Raw genomic sequence first — 18889 nt, 5'->3', positions numbered from 1 at the left:
ACAAGAGTCACCAGCAGCAGCAGTAGTGCCTGCAGCTTTCCATACTGTAGTGGTTATCATGTTTGCCTAACGAAAGGTTTCCCGGAAACAAGCCACCTTTTTTCGCATGCTTCTCAACTGCATAAAGGTCCCTAGCGACAGGCCATCTTTTCTCAATGTATTTCTGGTGTTTCATGGCATTTTGTACCAAATGCACTTTCCTTCTGTACACGGAGCTGATTACTTGAAATTTGGCTGTGCAGAGAGACCAAGATGAGCTTTGTCGACTCCAAAGCAGCTCCTTTGTAAAACGCTGTTTGTTCACATCACTTATGTGGGGCTTATACACAGCGGTCTCTAAAGGTCTTTACTACCTGATAGTGGGGCATTGCAGTAGTCTAACCTGCTGTATGCAAGAGCATGCATTAATTTCTCTGTGTCTTGAGTGGAAACTGCCTTAGTGTTGCAATTTTTCTTAACAGTAGGAAGCATGTTTTGATACTCTTTTAACATGAGAGTTAAACGAGAGCCTTGTGTCTAATATGGTTACGCGCTGAGTCTTTGAGGCAAATTTTTGAATCCACTGAGTTAAGTGCTGAAGTTATAGTAGTCCTATCAGTATTGTAGCCACCAAACAACAGAACCTGTTTTATCAGAGTAGAGTAACAAAATGTTTTCACACATCCAAGTCTTTACTTCATTAATGCAATTAAATAAAGTGATAATAGACGAGTTGTCGTTAGGTGTAAACAAAATGTTTATTTGAGTGTCATCAGCATATGAATAAAAGTTAATATTATGTTTTTGTATTATCCTACCTAGCAGCAGCATGTACAGAGAGAACAATATTGGCCCCAGCACTGATCCCTGTGGTACCCTAAATTGACATTGAGGAACCAGTTCAATTATTAGATATTGGAACATTTAAAAAGCATCAGATATTTATTTCTTGATATTGTATTCATACTTTATGTTACTCTTTTATACATGTTATATCAGAATTTATTTTACCTTCATTTACACATTGTAACACTCAACCTCTAAGTAAATAACAAATGCTCAAACATTCCAAACAGTAATTATAAATCCTCTTAGTCAATAACTTCGGAAAATCAAGTTAGAGACACTTAATCTCTGTCTGTAATAGATTCTTGTAAGTCTTGGATTTTAAATAAGTCTACTGTAGCTGAATATATTTCATGTAAAAGCAGAAATATTACACATCCTTAATCTCTTTAATGACCTCTCTGCTACATAAGGCATCTCAGTGAAAAGTATTAAGGAGGTGGTATAAAGAATCTCTACTTAATCTCAATCTCATCTCTACTTAATTGGATTTCTTAGCAAAACCTTAACCCACTTGATATTTGCAGGAAATGTGATTGTTTTTATTAAACAATTGAGTACGTACTGTACAGCCTTTAATATGCGATAGTGAATTTTCCCGTATTCTGGGGAGGGAAGAGAACTGAAATTAAGGAAATACATATTTAAAGAGGTGAAAGTCTTAAATGTGTTCTGTCATATCTGGGCGTTTGAATAGATTTGTTGTATAATTTATTATGATTTCACTCTATACTTGTGTTTCTCAGGAGAAAGTAGTAACATTGGGGATTTGAGGGTACAGAAAATACATTGTACTGTATGGGTAAATGTAAGGTTATGTTAAAAAAGAAACTTTTCGGCACCTTTTTGAACGTGATTATTAGACACCTGTTGAATCTCAACCGGGGTTTCTTGAGACATCATTCAGCGAGTGAAGCCTCCCTCTGGACTCCGCACTGACTTGAAAGCTATGCGAGCTGCTTACTGCTTGTTGTGTACTGTTACCAGAAATCAAGATAAATCATGTCAGACATTTTTCCATCTTTAATGTGACCTTGCAACCAACAAAATTCAAGAGAAAACAGATAATTATTAGGAAAAATCATTGAAATTAAAAAAACCTACTGTCACAGACGTCCAAAGGGACTAACCGTGGAGAGCAGGAGAGTGGGAAAAGACCCATATGCGTAGCAGCGGAACGGGGAGTTAGCCCGGGCTCATTCGTGCAAAGAGTTCAGGAGTGCCGTATAGAAACCAATGCCCTCAGGTAGCGGACGTGGGACGACCTGGTGCTAGATGGGTCTCAGGACATCTGAACATCAATGTTGAGCCAGGTCAGAGTGCAAGACCCGGAAATATATAGCCCCAGAGAGAGAGAAATACCGGAAGGACAACAAATAACTGGAAATGAGAGACAGGACAGAGAAGGAGCACCCTCTGGCTGCAGAGGGCGTGACACCTACAACACTCTGGTTGCATAAGTGTGCACACCCTTTTATAATGGGGGCTGTAGCTGTGTTCAGAGTTAACCAATCACATTCAAAATCATGTCCAAAGTTAAGTAGCATACACCTGCCATTAATGAAAGTGATTATGATTAACCCCAAATAAAAATCAGCTGTTCTTGTAGGACTTCCTTGTAACTTTCGTGGTTGAAGTCTACTGGGATAGCCATGGTCCTCAAGGAGGTGATTAAAAATATAAGGGATCTTATTGTTGAAAGGTACTGATCTGGAGAGGGGTATAAAAGAATATCAAAGGCATTGGATGTACCATGGAGCCCTGTGAAGATTATCATCAAATGTGGCACCACAGGGACATTGACAAGATCAGGACAACCCTCCAAAGTTAATGATGAGACAAGGAGAAAACGTATTAGGGAAGCTACCAAGAGGCCTACAGAAAGCTACAGAGGCCTACAGAGCTGCAGGACTTTTTGGTGGGTATTGGTCACTCCTTGCATGTGACAACAATCTCCCATATTCTGCACGTCTGGGCTATGGGGTAGGAGGCAAGACAGAAGCCATTTTTCACAAAAAAATAAATCTAAATTTTGCAATAAAATGCATTCAGTCACCCTAAAAAATGTCTTATGGTCTTATAAGACAAAGGGTGAGCCTTTTGGCCTTAAGTTTAAAAGATATGTTTGGTGCAACACAGCCCATCATCACACACCACTTGGTGGTGGAAGCATCATGCTTTGGGGATGCTTTTCTTCAGCTGGGACAGGGGCTCTAGTCAAAATACATAGGATAATGACTAGCTCCAAATATCAAGATATTTTGGCACAAAACCTGCTGGCCTCTGTCAGAAACCTGTCATCTAGACACTGTTCCCAGAGCTGGATAAGTGACTCCAGATTCTACAGCTCTCTAGCAATAGAGAAAGTCAGGGTACAGAAGTGGAGAAATGGCTACAATGTGGAAAAATATTACCTTGACGAGTAAATTTCTTGAAGTTCAATACTTTATACAAGTTACCCCTTCCCACCTGGCAAAATTTAAGGGCTTCAGTACAAAATCTGGCTGAAACAAGTGATCGCTATTATTACACGTTTTTGCAGACCTCACGGTGCTCTACACTGCTCTTTTCTAAACTGAGCTGCTCATTTGGAAACCAAAAGGCAACAGAGAGGCATTCTTATACTGGGAGCCGAACCCGGGCCACCTGGGTGAAAACCAGGAATCCTAACTGCTAGACCAACGTAGTCATTCTGTGCATAATGCAGGCAAATTGTAGTTCCTGTCTCTATGCCGTTCTTCCTAGAGAGCTAGCTGACAACCAGAGCGCTGCAGAGTCTAAACAGAAGGCCACACCTGCATTCAACATATTCACACCAGGACTTGAACACAGATACACCTGATGAAAATCTTCCCACATAATACACTTGCAGCCCTGGGTCTCAGTTCATTTTTGGTAGCCTTAGCCAATCAAAGCCTGTATGGCTCCCAATTATTTACAAAGAATTGTCCAATCATAGTCTCCGCTCTCATTCTTGGTAGTTTTCACCGAATCACAGCCTGCTGTCAATCAAGTGGGGAGTTTATCCATTTGTGTGCTGGTTAATCAATCCGGTTTTTCAAACTTGAAGTACCAGAAACTGTGGGCTCCTTGTGTTCCTTTGTCCTTTTTAAAATGTTTCTGGTTTGTAAAATAACTGTTTTTGACATCAGCTTCTCCGGTGCTGTTAGAAATAAATATAAATAGGTATGTGGAATTTTAACAAATCTGGTGTTTGAATCAATTAAGGGGTGGCTCCATCTGCTTTGTAGTTATAAACAAAATAATAAAAAATGTTAGTGAAGCTTGATATGAGGGTATTCTGTGTTTTTACGAGTTGGGTACTTAATAGACTTGTGGGTTTGGATTTTGAATCATTATTGTCATGCTCAGGGTGGGACCAGCTTCTTTCTTCATAGAAATGTTTACACACTATAAACAAGTAAACCATGTACACTCAGGAAAAAATCTCAATTTCAATTTCTCATCTAGTCTATTTTGATCTTACAGAAGATTGATATTATTGATATATTATCTTATCTGTATTATTGATAGAGCTCATGTATTTGTTGTAGAGTATTTATATTCTTGAGAGAACAACTGTACAACTGTTCTTTTTCTCCACTTCCCATCTCCTCTTCTCCACCTCCTGCTTCTGTTCCATCTCCTTCTATACAGTGTGTCCAATAAGAGTCTGTCCAGATGAGACTATACAGTGTATCTAGTAAGAGTCTGTCCAGATGAGTTTATACAGTGTGTCCAATAAAAGCCTGTACAGGTGACGCCACACAAGGACAGAGGTTCTGTTCACTTCTCACCTGTCTCTGAGTCTCAGGAACTCTGAAGTTCCTCAAAGGAGGGGGCTCCTCCAGGGGTTGATGGGGGCGGCATGGCACAGTCACCAGGGGTTTCTCTGAGCTCAGATGATTGAGGAGGGAGGGCCCAGGGGCGCCGAGGTCCAGGAGAGGGAGGGATGAACATCTTGTTTTCTTTAACAGCCTCGCCCATCTGGATCGTGCGTCTCCTTGGCTGTGGAGACTGAAGACACACAGAAGACCTTTCTGTTCCTGCTGAGTCCCACAACAAGTCAGACTGTCCTAAGACTACTACAAAGAGAAAAAATTAACCTGCTATTCACAGACCTCAGCTACAGGGACTCCCAGGTTGTTCTGCAGGATGAGGTCGAGATCTGCTGCAGACTGCTGCAGAAGCACTTGTCCACCTCAGGGAAGTGACACCTGACCTTCGTGTTTTCGAAGTAAGACTTCAGTGTATCCTTCGCCTCCTCCTAGTCATCCTGCTTCATGATTCCTGTGCCCTGGAAGGGAAAATCCTAAGAAAATGGGGAGAGAGAATCAGGCAAGATGTCCTGACCATGTCTGCTGCCGTCAAACCAAACCTCCATTATCAGAGCTCTCGTTGTGTTGCCTGTTGTCTTCACTGTTTTAATTTTGGGATTTGGTAAAATTTCTTATCATATCCTCTGTTAAACTTCACTAACTCAGTACCAACTCTTGTACCAAAGAGAGAGAACAAAGACAGTGAATCATCATCATCATACCTCCACAGCGCCAGACAGGAGATGCAGCCTAGGGGTGGAACTGTGGTATCTCTAAAGCCAAAAGAGAGGGGGAGGTGGGGGTCACCCCACTGTTAATAGAGCCAATAGAGAGAGAGAGAGAGACACCCCACTGTTAATAGAGCCATTAGAGAGAGGGGGAGTAACCCCACTGTTGCCATCGATGACCAAGAGTCTCACCACCCACTCTATGATGCCCCCTAGTGGTGATCTGTAAGCGGTGTGTTTTTCAGCCACCCACTTGAAATAACAGCAGGCTGGTGTCCCAGCCCAGCTCCTGTCTCTCTCCCCTTGGATCTGGGAGATTTCCAGGTTGAGTGGGGTGACGCAGGTATCTTGGAAAGCTGAGGGGGTCAGGAGAGTCGCCCCAGCCCCTGTACCGCCCCGATACCACAGTGTAAGCTGGACAAGGGGAGGGGTTTCAGTGACTCACTAATCCCACATATGCTGCCTCCAATCCAAACTTGGCCAGGACTTCATCGTACAACTCCAGGCAGTCAAGCTGGATGGAAGACATCGCATTCTGAGCCCTGGGCCGCACCCGGCTCTCCTCAACCTAGAGTAGCCCCTCCAGTTCGACCCACAGGCCCTCCCCGAGCCACCACAGGGCAGCCGGGGCCTTACCTACACTCTTACCTACAGTTACACTATAACTAACACACAAATACGGCCAATAATACAACAGTAACACTGCAATTAAGGCTTACAGTATCATTATTACTAACAATAACACAAACTTAGCAGTACACTAATAATACCAATAATAACAATAATACTATCAAAAGAAATAACATGACAATGAGTCTTAATATTCTGACACTAACACTATGATTATCACTAATATTAACATGAATACTAGAATTAAAACCAAAATTAAAAGTAGCTCTATTATCACTTATTCTCACATGAATACTAGTATTCAGTAGTGCTATCATCATTAATACACACATACAGATGCAGCCATTCAAAGTGTGCGGTACACACACGTACCGGAGGTAATTGTCTACGGCGTTGTACATTGTGACGCTCGATGACGCGCGGTACCGCGGTATGTGATTGGTTGACCGACAGGGGCACTCGTGGTCCATTGGTCTGTCGTAGAAAGATTTACAGTAAACGTCTTTACTGTGCCCGTTGTAGTATTGAATATTCATATGGAATTTTACCACTGAAGGAAATCTTAGTAGCTGAGCATAAAAATAATAGGAGCATACTGTAACGCTATGAAGGCCATAAACAATATTCATTTTGGAACATAAACATACAGTATATGGCTGGTCTTGGTACTTTAAAGAAAAAATACACACCAGTATTCCATTTCTCCCTAAACATTTTAAGCATCGAAGTCTTTAACTAAAGAGATACCGGAGTCAACAAGCATACTTTTAGAATTTGATTAAAAGGGAATATAATATGGAATCGCGTATCTACAGAAATTAATAACGATATAATTATATTCATGTACCGCAACACAAGAATAGTACACGCTGTACATTGTCTGTCGATAATGTTTCTGTAGTGCTTTTTCAGCACTCTGCATGTGACCTTGCCGTTGGCGCTGTGGGTTAGGTTGCTGATTCCCATGTCACATGGTCTGTGATTGAATCCCACTAGAACTCTGGCTTATTGCTTTAACAAACATCTCTTTAAAAAAATGAAACCTTTCCCTTGGTCAGAGATTAAATAAAACCTCACTCGCACCAAACAAATTTATATTTCTAAATATCACAACATGATTGAAATTAAGTGTTTTTAATAACAATGAATAGTCACCTATGCGTTACAAAATAAACATATATATTGATTTGAATCGCGTTTTGATTTAAATCGTAAACACGTGTTTAAATATATGTGTTTAAAGGCGATATATAAAAGCGTTGATTCTTATGGAATGTGTTCCGCCGGGGTTTCAAAAAAATTATTTTTTTTAATCGCGTATCTAAGGAAAATTGCAGTATCACTTTGTTCATGCACAAACAGTGGCATGTTACATTATTAATTTGGGTGTCTCCTCTTGCCAGAAAGCTCTAAATTGCATTTTGAGTGCGGTTTTTGACTTTTTCTAAATTGCAACCCATAAATAAAGCTGATACAGTTTAGACTTACTGTATTTTAAACTGTATTACAGCAGCACATTGGACAATGCAACGTAAATTGCAAAAATGCACTTGGAATCTGTCCAAGCCCTACTTTTTCAGGCATCTTCTTTTACTGCAACGGACATAAAAACTCTCTTGCTTTTAACAGAGCATTTCATAATTTCTAACTACGAAAATTATTTAAACTGTGACACTTATCATTCATCTTTAAATAAACTTTATTTTATATAGCGTTTTAAGCGAATAGGTAATTAGATTGCTCATAAACCTAATCGCTTTTTCTACATAAACACAGTGATTGCTCTCTGAAAATGCTTTTTCTTTATATTTAGGCTCAGATTTCAACTATTGATCGTATTATTATAAACTTTCTTGGAAAAGTGTCTTTTATGTAAACCATGTTTGCTATTAATTCATTTAGGGCTAGAATACGTTCATTGTCTTCCAATCGAGTTGAGTTGACATTGGAAGCTTGCCACGCCCGGACTGTTACACCAACGCATTAGCATGTTAAAGCGATTTCATTGAGGAGCCTAGCTTTCTTAACTAGTCAGTACTGTACTTCCTACTTTGAAAATACCTGTGAAACCGGTTTAATTTGTCACAGCCAGCACTCCCGCAGAGAGGGGGGTTGTACTCGTTAATGTCTTAGCACAAAGCAGAAACTTCTTGTATTTTCCGATGACATACAAGTGGAAAGATTACAGATTTTAATCGTCTTTTTTCTGTACCAGGGAAAATCTGATCATGTTTCTCTATAACAATTATAAAAAAAACTTTTATACTAAAGAATATTACTTAGTAATATTAATCATCATATTTTCTACCAAAAAAAGCTGGTTATTTTGAGTGTCTGAACATTGTCTCTTTGCACCTGTAGTTATTTGCAGCTGGGAAAGCTAATGATTATGATCTGGGAATGTAACTGAGATTTTTTTCTCCATAATAAGCAGCTTTGCAGCAGGTTATTTGTTTTCACTGCTTGAGAGGTATTGGAATGCTGCAAGCAAACATGCAGCTGTAATGTTTAGCAGTTTTTAATGTCATGCTCTTAAGAAATAAAGCCTTTAGACAATTAGGAGGTACTGGTATTCACAAGGTAGAAGGTGGTGTTTTCAGAGGCCTAAAGGGAAACTGTTATACCTAATGATTAATTTTTTTTACTGCATTGTTTATGTATGATCTGTGTATCTCAGCTGAAAAGCTGAGATAAAAAAAGATGTATGCATCTAAATAACTGGACCTCAAATAGCAGACCTTATGAGCAATACTGTGTGTATTTATTTAAAATATTTATAGCTCCTCTGGAGAGTTTGTGGGGGAAAAAAACTGATGTGCTGAAACAGTACAATTAAACACGCTCTGCAGAAAAGGGGATGATCGTTAGGTCAGCTTCAGTTTTACACGTACAGTACACATTTGATTTAATTAAAATTATGAGGTACCCTGTATCTGCAGGACTCAAGAGGCTCTCAGTCATGTCACTTTGCAGTTGATGTCTCCTAGAGGTTCCTAGATTCTTATTGTAAATAAAAGGAACAGCATACAGTGGGACTTTTTCAAAAACGGGGAACAAATTTCAACATGTGACTGCACCGAGCACACAGATATTGGTTCTAGGCTCCTGAATCACCTTTGGTCCCTGGATCATTGCTTTTAACCATTTACACAAGGTTTTTACTGTAAAGCACTTTCACAGCTCAACATAAATTGACCTTCTGGGGCACAGGCTTTAAAGGAGCTTTTTAAAAAAAACAGACTTTGCATTCCCTGTTATAAGCTATTCTTTTAGCATATGACAAGCATGCCCTTATTATGGCGATATCCTCCTAAACATTGGAGAAATGTAGAAGTTCAATTAAAACAGAAATGCTTCAAATCACTTGGGATACAACAAAAAAGTGGTGTATTATAAAGTGTGTTAAAAATGTAGCTAGTTTGTTTTCATACCCTAGATTATAATAAAACCTCACCATTTAACACCAACAGGTGTTTTCTTGAAGTCTGCTAGCTTCAAAGTCTATGGTTTGGCTTTTGTGTATAATGATAGTGAACTGCATTGGAAATGTAGGAAAGTAAGCATTAATAAGCAGGAAAATTAAACCAAGAAACACCTAAAATACTGGACTATATTGCAGATAAACTACCGATCTACCTTTTAAGCCTGTACAACCTGCAGAACTCCAGCTTTAATTGATTGGATTCAACAGCCTAAGTTTTAAGGTTATCCTTACAAGTGTGGAAAAGCATGGGCGTAATGTTGCAGCCTTCACTGTTGTTTTAGAAGTTGTTTTTTCCAGCTGTACATGAACATTTCTGTCTTGAGTCTTTCTTAACAATATGGTGTAAACAGTGTCTGGTTTCTACTGTGATTATTATTTCATTACTGAAGTAGCCTTTTGATATTTGCACAGTAATTTTTGTTGTTATGGCTGTTTTCATATTCGTAGTTTTCTTCTGTTAAAACTTAAAATCTCTCGCATTAAATTGGCTACAAATGCAAGAATTCAACCAGATATTCTTACTTGTAAAATGTATACTGTTGCATTGCAGTTAGTTAATGTAGTTAGTCCATAGTCAGCAATCTAAACTTTATGGTTAAGCTTTAATGATTGATGTTGTACTATAGTACTTCACAAATGCTTTGTGTGTTTGGAAATATTTTGAGTAAAAGCCTTATAAAAATAGGTTTAGTTTTTACATGACATCACAAAGAAATAGGATGGTATAATTTTTATAATTGCTTAGTGATTGTATTTGGAAGATTATGGACTAAACAGACTTCAGGGATGCCAGTGGATCATTGTGCTATTTGGAATTATTCCAAAAATCAAGTGACCTCTTTGCTGTAGTATTTTTAGTATTATTTATTTAGTATTAATAAAGAATATATTCATTAAAGTCATGCGATGTGGAAGCGGGATATGTAAAATAATGTAAAAGAAAGTTTTTTATTATTGTTATAGAGAAACATGATCAGATTTTCCCTGGTTCAAAAAAAAGACGATAAAAATCTGTAATCTTTCCACTTGTATGTCATCGGAAAATACAAGAAGTTTCTGCTTTGTGCTAAGACATTAACGAGTACAACCCCCCTCTCTGCGGGAGTGCTGGCTGTGACAAATTAAACCGGTTTCACAGGTATTTTCAAAGTAGGAAGTACAGTACTTACTAGTTAAGAAAGCTAGGCTCCTCAATGAAATCGCTTTAACATGCTAATGCGTTGGTGTAACAGTCCGGGCGTGGCAAGCTTCCAATGTCAACTCGACTCGATTGGAAGACAATGAACGTATTCTAGCCCTAAATGAATTAATAGCAAAAATGGTTTACATAAAAGACACTTTTCCAAGAAAGTTTATAATAATACGATCTATAGTTGAAATCTGAGCCTAAATATAAAGAAAAAGCATTTTCAGAGAGCAATCACACTGTGTTTATGTAGAAAAAGCAATTAGGTTTATGAACAATCTAATTACCTATTCGCTTAAAATGCTATATAAAAGATGAATGATAAGTGTCGCAGTTTAAATAATTTTCATAGTTAGAAATTATGAAACGCTCTGTTAAAAGCAAGAGAGTTTTTAATTATTGAAAATTCCCGGTAATGTTGACTCTGGTACTGGTAGTAATTGTTTACTACTGCAAATATCAAAATAGTTCAGGTTTTGCGGAAAAAATAAATTTTTGGAGTGATAATGTTTACTATAGGAAGAAGTGCGTCCCTGGGTGGGATCAAAAAACCCACTTTGGGGTTAATAGCCGAACATGCTAACCAATTGCACCACAGAAATGCTTACACCTTTTTCATTTACATACTTTTGGTGAACAAAACAATTCGCTCGCATTTCATCTTTCGCAAGCTATATGATTAAAAAAAACAAGTTGTTCTGCAAAGGAAATGAATAAACGCATTCAACCAAATCAAGACCTTTTTGAGTGTCCCAAATTACATGTTCTGTAAAACAAGACGGGAAAAAAGGTACCGCTGGAATTCGGATCCAGGATTTCCTCTTTATGAAACAGGTGTTTTAACCAGCTTTACCACAGCACCAGCAGAACACTATTCTTATACAGGTGGGTACCCACCCTCAATGGAATAAACCTATTGGAATAACATGGAATAAACCTATTGGAATAACATGGAATAAACCTATTACCTATTCTTATACAGCCGCTTGGACACACCGCTCTGAGGCATCTGAGGTCGATGTGCGCTGAGCCTGGTCGCCGAGCAAAATCATGCCCACGGGGGGGGAGAAAATTTTGTGACGAGGTGGCTGAGTGGTTAAGGCGATGGACTGCTAATCCATTGTGCTCTGCACGTGTGGGTTCGAATCCCATCCTTGTCGGTTTATGTCTTCGACTTGTGATCTGTTTCTAAGTCGGACTTGCTTTCTTTAGCTACTGTAGTAGAGCAGTAATATTTCTAGCGTTGGCTGAACATGGCTTACAGCAGTAGCTGACAGATATAGTCTCTTAATATTTAGGTTAAATTGATGCTTTGTACTGCTTTCACCTGATATTAATAGTAGTCCTGATGAATGATTTAGGGACATGGCGCATCTTGAAAATGTTCTTGTTAATTTCAGTTTGGAAAAGATGCACTCACCAGAAGCAGAAACTGGTCGTATCTGCTAAATGTGCAATGCAATAGCAATGTCTTGCTATGAATCCTTACCTGTTACAGGAGGCATTGTAGGACTTTTTTAGTTCAGAAAAAGCTATCAATTCATCTTACATTTCTACTCCATCAATATTAGCAATGCTATCTTTACTAAGCTCTAAATATAGCTCTAAATAAATGCCAGTTTTAAAATACATTTTAAAATAAATGCTATTCCATATGTTGTTACTTTGTGGTATTTAGAAATTTTATCTGAGAATGCAAGGGAAAGTATTATACAACTGTGAAAGAGGCTTGTATTTTAATACAATTTTCGATCAAAAGAAAACCAAAGTCCCTATGATATTACCGTCAATATCCCTTGATATCAACGTTCAGTTGAAAGATTTGAAGAAACTCTCAAACAAGCAACTGCAGTAGCAGAGAGTTTTGATTTTAACCGATGCTTGCAGCTCAATACTCCATTCATTCTTGAAAGAAGCAAAGACAGGGATATTTTGAGTGTCTCCATGATCCTCTTCTCAATCCAAAAGAAAGGTTTTATATGATCCTGATCCCAATAGAAAAAGGGTCAATTTCAGCCTGCACTGATGTCCCTTCAAACGTTTTATAAGAACTCTGGTCCATTTCTTCTTCTGAACGAGACTATGGGAGTGAGTATTTTGACGTCGAACTCGGATTTAAATAGAGGAACACTACACTACATTGGGCTACATGTGTGACAAAGCGTTTACTTTCCGACCTCTTGATAGCTCAATTGCTAGATCTTAAGACTGTAGACAAAAACAGCGGGCATTTCTTATGTCCCTGGTTTGAATCCAGCTCGAAGGATGGTGTTTTCTTGTTCCTTAATCAAAAAGTGAAAATTGCTAATTTGTCTTTTACTTTGATGTTCACCCGAAAGCTCAGTATACAAAGAAGTAAAGGCTCCTGTTCTGGATAATCCTCACATCTGATTGTTTTGCTTAGACCTTTAAAATGTACACTGTGGACTGTTTGCTCTTCCTAACACAATTAAAAAGCCGCTGACAAACTTAACGATCGGGAGTTTAGTTCAGTGATAGCGCGCACTTAAGATGCCCCGTTATCTATCGCCGGCATCTCTGTATTCTTTTTAAACGCGATATTAATAATAATAATTAATAATTGCTTACACTTATATAGCGCTTTTCTGGACACTCCACTCAAAGCGCTTTACAGGTAATGGGGACTCCCCTCCAACACCACCAATATGCAGCATCCACCTGGATGATGCGACAGCAGCCATAGTGAGCCAGAACACTCACCACACATCAGCTATCAGTGGGGAGGAGAGCAGAGTAATGAAGCCAATTCATAGATGGGGATTATTAGGAGGCAATGATTGGTAAGGGCCAATGGGGAATTTGGCCAGAACACCAGGGTTACACCCCTACTCTTTTCAAGAAATGCCCTGGGATTTTTAATGACCACAGAGAGTCAGGACCTCGGTTTTACATCTCATCCGAAGGACGGTGCCTGTTTACGGTATAGTGTCCCCGTCACTATCATGGGGCATTAGGACCCACATGGACCACAAGGTGAGCACCCCCTGCTGGTCCCACTAACACCTCTTCCAGCAACAACCTTAGTTTTTCCCAGGAGGTCTCCCATCCAGGTACTGACCAGGCTCACACCTGCTGAGCTTCAGTGGGTTGCTAGTTGTGAGTTGCAGGGTGATACGGCTGCTAGCATAATTGATATTGTTTATTCTTTGTGTGCGAATTTCAGGCTGACTCATAAACCCTTTGTCTGTTTTAAAGATACATTATTTTAAACCAGACATAATGAAAGACGTAGTAACTAGACACACGTACAACACACATGAATAGTAGCAGCTCTGAACTCAATGTGGTGCTGGATGGGAATGCAATACAAACGCCAATGGCACAATCTGTAACGTGTCTGATTACGGATCAGAAGACTGTAGATTTCTACTCCTTCCTGGTTCGTGAAAAAGCTTTTAAACCACACTACTCAACACTGACATCGTAGTATGTGAGGTCCTACACAACCTTACTATCGACTGGATGACTGGTCTTCTGTTCTATCTCCGATTCTTTCCGCACATTCCTGCTATTTCACCACCGTTATTGTAGGATAACAGCCACAGACACGAGAAGATATACTATTCCGAACAAATGTCTTAAAAAATCACGTTGAAAAGGGTGACAATAACTTTTTGTTTCTTTAACGTAACCTTATTTTTGCCTGTAAAGTTCACATTATTTTCTGTAGCCGCAAATCCCCAATATTTCTGCTGTCTCTGGAGAAACACAAGCGTGGAGTCAAATCATATTAAATAACACAACACATCTATTAATGTAACACCCAGATGTGACAGAACACATGTAAGACTTACACACAGCTTTTAATATGTATCTATAGTGAATTTGCAGGTATCCTGGGGAGGGAAGAGAACTGATTTTAAGGAAATACATATTTAAAGGGGATGTAAGTCTTAAATGTGTTTTGTCACATCTGGGTGTTAACTGAATAATTTTTTAGCATTATTTATTGTGTTTTGACTCTATACTTGTGTTTCTCAGGAGACAGCAGAAATATTGATGTTAACATTTATATTCACATTCCCGGTGATATTGACATAGGTACTCAACTATTTACTTGTAGTTTGACTCGTGTCAAAAGTTGAAAATCTCTCCAAACATCAAGATGGCTAAGGACGTGCATAGAAACTCAATCACATTTAGAGAAGGTAATGTTTAGATCGGATTAATTCGAAGTGTGTCTCTGGGTGCGTTTGATCTACCAACATTGTGTTTAACTGAAGGACACCCTGACTGAGTGTGCCATAGAAACTAACACATGTCGTATTCTTCTACATTCACAGATTTTTGGCTAAAGTAAAAACAAATCGTTGTCATTTTCTTGCCAGCTGGCAGTAATTATTTTGCATTGATAAGAAAGATGAGCACTTTATCTTTCGCAATGTGTGGATTTCTTGAAAAACAAGTTGTGCCAAAAACTAAATGAACACTTCCTTTAAACATAATGCAGAAGCATGTTGTCTATAACAATAAGCGGTGCGAGAAGACAGGAAAAAAGGCACCGCTGGGTTTTGAACCTACGATCTTCTATTTACTAGACAGGCGCTTTAACTAACTAAGCCACAACGCCGGTTACTTCCCTTTTACAGCCAGGTGGACACACCACTCTGTCACATCTTTGTTCGGTGTGCGGTGAGCCTGCTCGCTGAGCAAGTTGAGAAAGGATGTGAAATGGCTTTTATCCGGCAGTTTCATTACTAAGGAGCTCAATATTTTTTTTGATGATCTACAGGGTGTCCAGTGCAACACAGGCGATGGACTGCTGGGATTTGGAGCCAGGATTTCCCGTTATCTAGACAGGTGCTTTAACCAACTAAGCCACGGCGCCGGCAGAATTCTCCTCTTTTACTGCCGATTGGACACACCGCTCTGAGACACCTGCGTTCAGTAAGCGTTGAATCGGCTGGCTGAGCACGTTGCCTCCTTTACATTCAATAGGAGCCCCGACACTAAGAGAAACGTACGGAAATGGCTTTTATCGGGCACTTTTCATGTCCAGTGCGCTTGACATCTCCCACAGACGACAGAGTTCATTTACGACACTTTTCCTTTCTTTCTTTCTTTCTTCTTTCTGTACTATTTGATGGAAAAAAACGAGAAACCATGTAAGGTTAAATGTCTTTTTTCATGGAGAAAACGTGCACCAGGAAATGTTGTGTTTAGAAGAAGTGAGTTAACGTGAAAAGTGACCTAATTTACCGGAGCAAATGCTCACCTAGCAAGGTCTGCTTTACTACAAGAGAGAAGTAGAGTGAAAGACGTGATCATTTCACGCCGTTGTGGAACAAAACGCTTTTTTCTTTGAATTCTAAATCAATTAGAAATTCAGAGCGACACATAAATGCTTTGTCTGTTTAAAAGTGATGATTTTTTAAAACTGATAAAAATGTAGAAAGCACGTTTCTCTCAAATTGTAGATGTGGTGGTGTACTAGTAGCGGCGCTGAACTCACCAAAGCGCAATTCAGTTATGTGACGGGCTAGTGGTTTAATAGATAACGCGTCTGATTTCGGTTTATAAGATTGTCGATTCGACTTCTACCGGGGTTGTGTGATTTAAATCAGGCTCCTCAGAAATAGATGTCCGTTATGTAAATAGACCGCACCTGAAAGCAAACGTTGGGTCTGGTTTCCTTTCTTTCCTGCATGAAATAGCAAATCGTTACAAAAAACACCAGCTAATGTCCTATAGCATTAATCATTTAAGCAAACATGAATATACTGTAGGTCTTGGTACATGGGAGTGGATTTCAACTACAATTAAAAAAGGACAAATTATAATTACAGGCTTCAGACACTTTTTCATACAAAAGTGACCAAACACTCCCTAACTTTCAGGTTTGCTTGAAACTGTAACAAAAAAGCGGTCTGAAACTTCCATTCTCTGATGTCACTGTCTCTAAAGTTGGACGTGATGTTTCGCGGATGTGCAGTGTGCCTTTTCTCTTGTCGTGTTCAAGATGAAACACTGCATAAACTCCTGACTGGGTGTTCCGTACTGCTCTGTTATTTCATTCAGATTACCTAGGTGGTGTAAAGATAAAACGCAACTGCGTGGTGTAAAATCCAAGTTCGGCACCAGGAGCATCTACAAACACATCAGCTGACCTCGACGTGATTTGAACACGCAACCTTCTGATCTGGAGTCAGACGCGCTACCGTTGCGCCACGAGGTCACTCACCACAAGGGCTTTTAATTCACCCAAAGAGAACAATCAGCGTTCCTGAAAAAGATTTTCAAAAAAGATTTCATTCTCTCCTGTGAGGAGCGCCGCTATTCCAACGAGGGTCTCTTCTTCCCAGACCACAGATTATTCTTCCTGCCCGGCTCTTTCTCAGAGAGCAGACACACCGTCCCCACTAATGTCTTCACTACATCTACAGATCTGACCCCCTACAGCCCCGATATTCCTGGACAGGATGTTTACCACCAGCCTCGTGAACTTCTCATCTTGTCCTCTCCCAGGAGGAGAACAATTAACACAGCATCCTCTCTCCATTTAGCAAATAACACAAAACACTGTTTACCTGTGAAGACAGAAAACCAGGCTGCTCCAGGTGAGGCTTAAACTCACAAACTCGGCATGACTCCACTGATTATGTCATTTGACATGGCCTGAACCAGGAAAGAGATTGGAAGTCGAGAAGTTATGGTGTTGTTTTAATACTTGCCTACTCTTTTAATTTTAAATAAAAAATATTTTATTTTGGAGTACTTTCAATTGATAATCCTAGTCCCGATGAACGATTCTGGGCCATGGTGCATCTTGAATAATGTTCTTATAGGCTTCAGTTTGGAAAAGTGCGCTCTTCAGAAGCTACCGAAACTGCTAATGGTTACATAACACTTAATGCAAAAGCAACGTTCGGGTTTGAAAAAGAATATTACTTGCTATGAATACAAACACTGTTACAGGAGGCGTTAGGGCTATTTTATCTTAGATCATCAATTCATCTTACATTTCTTCTCCATCTATATCAACAGCGTAATCGCTACCGAGCGCTAAAGGCAGGTCCTGGCAATACAATCTTCTTTAGAAAACATTTTTAAAGCTATTTCCACTACCATCCTTAAAGTAAAAGATACCGATTGCACGCAACTCATAAAATATCTTTTCCAGGGACGTTGTAGCTAGATGCAAATTACAATCGAAAGTGTATCAGCTTTAAAATTTTCTTTTGGATCCACAGGACGATCAGTACGAGACTCAAAATATACCTGTGATTGATTGTATAGCATAGATTGAACAGCATTTATGTTAAAATTAAGGTAAATATATCAAAATATCAACATCCAACTTCACAGTGCTAACGCAACAATGCTTGTCAAATTCTCAAACAAATCCACGTTGTATTTCTAAAGTATTTTAGCAGAGGATACAACAGGAGTATAAATGATATCTCCCGCCAGCCCTTCAAAGATACTTTTCCATGGGTGAATTTGGATTTCTGGGGAGTTGCGGTGTTGATCACTATTGGACTTCCCTGGTCTCAAGTGCTGTTGTTGGACACAGGCAAAAGACTCGCATTTTCGGCAAATATAAAGAGGGTTAAAGTTTCGGCTTTTGTGGAGACAGTGTTAACATTGAAAATAATAATAAGAAGATGAAGAAGAAGAAGATCGTCCCTGGGTGGTTTTGAACCACCAACCTTTTAGTTAATAGCCAAACACGCTTGCCGGTTGCACCACAGAGACTGATGAGAAAGGCTTTGCTCCATTCGCACCTTTATGGTAAGAAAATAAACATTGCTTGCATTTTCTTGCCAGTCGGCAATATTCCTACTGCTCTGATAGCCAAGAATTAAATTTCATTTTTCACAAGCTGTATGAATTTCTTGAAAAACAAGTTGTTGCAGAAAGGAAATGCATTAATGCATTAAACTAAATCAAGCCCTATGCGGTTGTCCAAAATGGTACTTTCTGCACAAAAAGACAGGAAGAAGGGCACAGCTGGGATGTGGAGCCAGGATCTCCAGTTAACGAGACAGATACTTAAAGCAACTAAGCTACAGCGCCTGCAGAATTCTCCTCTTTTACAGCCGCTTGGACACACCACTCTGAGACACCAGCGTTCAGTAAGCCCTGAGTCTGCTGGCTGAGCAAGCTGCCTCCTTTACACGGAACAGGAGCCCTGACTGTAAGAGAAACGAAGAGAAATGGCTTTTATTGGGCACTTTTCATGTCCAATGCGCTTGAC

At 39.4% G+C, this 18889-nt stretch overlaps 1 long non-coding RNA gene and 3 other non-coding genes across 4 annotated transcripts; 1 reads left to right on the top strand and 3 right to left on the bottom strand.

Moving 5' to 3' along the window:
- Positions 1–741: 741 nt before the first annotated feature.
- LOC138242943 (uncharacterized) lies at positions 742–2112 on the bottom strand. Its single transcript, XR_011191822.1, has 3 exons — positions 1956–2112; positions 1668–1802; positions 742–856 (listed from the first exon to the last, which is right to left on the bottom strand). It is a non-coding gene; the product is annotated as an uncharacterized lncRNA (long non-coding RNA).
- Positions 2113–11749: 9637 nt separating this feature from the next.
- Positions 11750–11831, top strand: trnas-gcu (transfer RNA serine (anticodon GCU)). The gene has a single exon. It is a non-coding gene; the product is annotated as a tRNA-Ser (tRNA).
- Positions 11832–16795: 4964 nt separating this feature from the next.
- trnaw-cca (transfer RNA tryptophan (anticodon CCA)) lies at positions 16796–16867 on the bottom strand. Its single transcript has one exon. It is a non-coding gene; the product is annotated as a tRNA-Trp (tRNA).
- Positions 16868–18313: 1446 nt separating this feature from the next.
- On the bottom strand, positions 18314–18387 carry trnan-auu (transfer RNA asparagine (anticodon AUU)). The gene has a single exon. It is a non-coding gene; the product is annotated as a tRNA-Asn (tRNA).
- Positions 18388–18889: the final 502 nt, after the last annotated feature.

Source organism: Lepisosteus oculatus, chromosome 14 (genome assembly GCF_040954835.1).
Source record: "Lepisosteus oculatus isolate fLepOcu1 chromosome 14, fLepOcu1.hap2, whole genome shotgun sequence".
Taxonomy (NCBI): domain Eukaryota; kingdom Metazoa; phylum Chordata; class Actinopteri; order Semionotiformes; family Lepisosteidae; genus Lepisosteus; species Lepisosteus oculatus.
The sequence above is the reverse complement of the archived record's forward strand: the minus strand, read 5'-3'. Positions and strand labels throughout refer to the sequence as shown.